General features: G+C 33.5%; 1 non-coding gene across 1 annotated transcript; it reads left to right on the top strand.

The window, feature by feature from the left end:
* Positions 1–383: 383 nt before the first annotated feature.
* Positions 384–489, top strand: LOC120193247. Its single transcript, XR_005522849.1, has one exon. It is a non-coding gene; the product is annotated as a small nucleolar RNA R71 (small nucleolar RNA).
* Positions 490–4,875: the final 4,386 nt, after the last annotated feature.

Genomic DNA, 4,875 nt, shown 5'->3' with positions numbered 1-4,875 from the left:
GTACATAGTAGATAGACTCTGGATTTTAGGGGCATTCATCAAAATTATGATTATCGCAACAATAAACACAAGTGATGAGAGATACAGCTTTGACTTCATACATTCCTTCTGGTCTTAGCAATTTCTTTACCATTTCTATCAATGCTGAAATCTGAGATGCCATAGAGTTAGAAGCTTCAGAATCTACTTCTACAGCATTACGTCGACCAAACATATTTCTTGTATTAGGGTATTGACAATCATTAGTTGATATCTTTTCCTGGATATCTTATGCTTAGTTGTATGTCTTATCTAACAAAGCTCCATTAGCTAAAGGATTGACCACCATACGAGTGTGTATATTTAGCCCATTGTAAAACATCTACATTTGGGTCCAATGTGGAAACCCATGCATAGGACACTTTCATAGCCATTCCTTGAATCTTCCAATGCTTCATACAAGTTTTCATCCTCCATTTGCTTGAATAAAGTTAAATTATTTTGGAGTTTGGCATTCATGTCAGGTGGGTTGAATCGTAACAAAAAATTATTGGATAACTCATTCCAAGATGCTTTAACACCTAGTGGTAGTGAACTCAACCAAGCACATGCTTTATCATGTAGCGAATAAGGAAATAGCTTCAGCTTTATTGTCTCATCCTGAACACCTTGTTGAATAAAGGAATCACAAACCTCCATAAACGCTCTCAAATGAGCCCTAGGATATTCAACGACAAACCCTCCATATTGTCTCATAGATTGTAACATTTAGAACATAATTAGCTTCAACTCAAAATTCACATCAATAATCACTGGCCTCACAATGCCTTGATGCAGATCATCCAACATCAGTACCACATGCTCATGAATAGGGTGATTACGATCATCCAAATTTTGATATGGATGTCCAACTTCAATGCCAGCTGGAAACTCATAATTTTCTCCATTCTGTAATGGGGGTAAAATGCCATTCCCTCATCCAGCCATATTTGTTCTGTTTTGGGTAGCTTCACAGTGACATCTCCTAAAAGTTCTTTTAATCTCTAGATCAAATGGTTCTAATTCTTCATCGCTTTGGGGCATGCACTAGTAAAAGCAGAAACTAAAAATACCTATAAAAATAACAGTGTAAACAAAATAAAAAAAGCCCTAAATCAAACTGATGCTCCCCGACAACGACGCCAAAAACTTGATGCTACAAAAATGCTATAGCAATTACGCAAGTGCACATGTCAGTATCAAGTTGGTAGCAAATGAATGCTACGAATGTTGAACCTATAGGGAGAAAGATGTTTTCATTAGAGTTTGTAACATAAAGAATGTTGAATAAGAAAAGATGCAAAGTAAATTATAGTAAAATCAATAAAGGAAACATTAGTTCATGCAATAGCACTCTAGAGAGCACTGAGTCAACTATCACAGCGATGGATAAAATATTGTGAACATCAAATCTTATGCAAAAAAAAGGTGTATCAAATTTATGTAATCAGCATTGATTAAGACCTTTTGAACTTCTCTAACTACTTTCATTAATTAAAGGTTCAAAATATTACCAACACAATCAATTGGTTGCATGTTTTAAGCACACACTCTGCTACTCAGCAACATCAATGCCATCAAAGGTATATAGTAAATCAACAAAATATTTTTCTAAAAATAATTGAAATTACCATATATTTAATCATAAGTATTTTTACTCGCAATCATAAAGTACCAAGCTCATAAAAGAAGTATCAAAGTAAACATAAAATAAGAAATCCACAATATCAATCCATAAAGAGTTTAAAACATTCAAATCACTCATTCACATAATAGAAGGCCTGGAATGGTGATTTGCTAACTGTCGATGCTGCTCAACTAGCTCTCCTTGTCCTACAGTAATCCCTGACAGGGGGCTTAAGCTTCTATGGCGTACGAAGAATTAACGTGGAAAATGGTATTTTCAAATGGCTTCTAATCGTCATACTTTTTTTGCATGCAAGTACTCTCATTTATAGTTTGGATGGAATTCTCATTTTCCAATGAAAATTTTCCACAATTTAGGTGATATCAAGCCCACTGAAAGCTTCTAAGACATCTTTCCCATCCAGAATGTTCTCCCAATTGTCTGGAGCTACATCAACTGCTACAACATTTGCTCAACATTTTCTACAATGCTACGACATTAGTGTAACAGTTTACAGTAGCAAAAATCAAATTTAGCCCACTACAAGAAAATATACCTTTAATGACACATGAACGTTGACACGCTAATTTATGACTTACAATAATGTGTGTCATATTTAATAGTCATAATCCCAAAAAATTACAAAAACACGGAGTATAGTTTTAATTGTGTGTCATCTTTAGGAGTCGTATTCTAATTTCTCCTCCTATTATTTTCATCCTTTCCCACTTCTTCCCCCTCGTTAAAAAAGTTCACACCGCATGTGTTTCCCCCATTTTTCTCTTTTTTCCATTTTTGTCTTTGCAACCTCCCACTGGTTTGCCCATTCATCACAACGCATTCGAGGGAGTCAAAAATCAAGGGTTTCCACAGGTAATCCTCGTTCTCTATTCCAACATTTGGGGGTTTGTTGATTCTATTTTGTCTGATTTAATGGGTTTGATGCTTTTACTTCATATATGTTGTTTTGAATCGAGATTTGTTGCTTGTTTAATTTTCTATTATTTGTTTAATCGCTACTGATTTGTTCATTTCATAGGTTGTTTAAGTGGGTTATTTCGGGTTTTTTTTACTTCAGTGGACTCTTGTGTTAGTTCTTGAACTCTTTTTGTTTTTTGGGTTTTGATGGATTATGTATTTTGGTTCAAAAATGTTGAACTTTGATTGTCTTGTGATATATGTTTTTTTTATGCTTGTTGAAATATTTACAGACATATCTTGTTTCTGCTAGCCTATTCGTTTACCCCAATGTCGATTATTTGTTTCTTAAAAACTTTTGCATTTACCACATTGATATATTTTTGATAAAAATATAATAATAAGTTAAGAAATATAATAATAAGTTAAGGAAATTTTTTAAGGGACATACCTCCGTAGGCGACATTGAAGCTCTAACACTTGGAGTTTCTTCAATTCTATAACAGTTTTGGTTTTTGCTGATATATCTTCAGATGAGCTTACATTTCCCTATATGTGAATGCATTAGTTGCAAAACAATTTTTCTGCACAATTGTAGACCCATTGTGAAACTATGCATTTCTTTGAGCTCCCTATTTATGATAGAAATTACACAAAAGACATTGAAAATGAAAAGAAAGGAAAATAAAAAGATTCACCTTCTTAAAAAATGATAAGTTTCAACACATATGTTTACAGTAGAAAAAAAGTTGACAACACCATAAGGTATCATGAAATGCATAAACAATGGCTTCCCAACAACACAATGCTGAGGTGGGGAAACAAGGGGGGATAACAAACAAACAACTATGCAACTGCCAAAAAAACCTCAAAAGCTGTCTAAAGTCCTCGTTCGTGTGATTTACCTACACTCGAACTTCTTAGACAATACCTTTGATTCTTTAATCAATTATTCCCTAGCAACAAAACACCAATTTCACCCATGTTTCTATGCTTTACTTTAAAAATTACCCATCATGCAACAAAATCAATTTCACCCAAGTTCATAAACTTAAATCATCGATTTCTAGCCAAAAGGATGGCTTCTCCCATATGTTAAAGATTAATTCTTTTCTTTTCTATCTAGATCATAGACTATGATGCAGTATACTAAACTCTAAAGCCAAATATAAAACTGCTCCATGTTCTATCACTTTTTATCAAAATGTTAAACAGTTGGCACAGTTGAACTAGGTTCATATGCAAACTTTCCTTATTTTCAATTGGGTTTTCAAATAATTTATCTAATATTTTTAGGGTTTGTTCCAGTTTCGATTGGGTTTTTTAGATTTTATGAATAGGTCATAACCCTTGAACATTGTTCTATAGCATAGTACAAAATCAATTGTTTAGGGTTACTTTGTACTTGGTAATTTGGGGTAAGCATTTTGTTCTTCATATCTTACATAAATATTTCATCAATCATCAGTTATAAAGTTATAGTTTTGCTAATACTTTATAATTATTTAGGTTGGTAAGTAATGGTTGATGGATAAAGCATGGATTTCATCTGATAGGTTATCTGATGGATATGAAGTGGGTGTAAACACCTTTCTAGACTTTGCACAAAATAATGATCCAAATTCATATCTTATTCGATGTCATTGTATACATTGTATCAATTTGTGGCACCACCTAATACTTTATAATTATTTAGGTTGGTAAGTAATGGTTGATGGATAAAGCATGGATTTCATCTGATAGGTTATCTGATGGATATGAAGTGGGTGTAAACACCTTTCTAGACTTTGCACAAAATAATGATCCAAATTCATATCTTATTCGATGTCATTGTATACATTGTATCAATTTGTGGCACCACTCAATTCAGATCGTGCGCTATCATCTGTTTGCGTCTGGCTTCGATGAAAGTTATAAGGTTTGGTCTTTCCATGGAGAAAGACAACCTGAGCTTGATTCTAGATGCCCTAACAAATCTATTCCTCCCCACTTTGATTATACAAGAGATATCCTACATGATGCCTTCAGAGATGTAGAAAAAGAACCCGATTCATTGAAGTCACTTCTTGAAGAATGTGAGAAGCCACTTTACGTAGGGTCAAAGTATAATGAACTTAGTGGATTATTGAAATTCCAACATATCAAGGGTCAATTTGGGTGGTCTGAGGCTATTTTTGAAGTATTGTTAGGTGCCCTAAAAGATGTCTTACCATTAAACAATAGAATACCTAACTCCCTATATGATGCCAAGAAATTATTAAAAGTGGTAGATATAGTATGAAAAAATTCATGCATGTGAAAACGATTATGTT

Source organism: Hibiscus syriacus, unplaced genomic scaffold (genome assembly GCF_006381635.1).
Source record: "Hibiscus syriacus cultivar Baekdansim isolate YM2019G1 unplaced genomic scaffold, ASM638163v2 tig00116989_pilon, whole genome shotgun sequence".
Classification (NCBI taxonomy): domain Eukaryota; kingdom Viridiplantae; phylum Streptophyta; class Magnoliopsida; order Malvales; family Malvaceae; genus Hibiscus; species Hibiscus syriacus.
The sequence above is the reverse complement of the archived record's forward strand: the minus strand, read 5'-3'. Positions and strand labels throughout refer to the sequence as shown.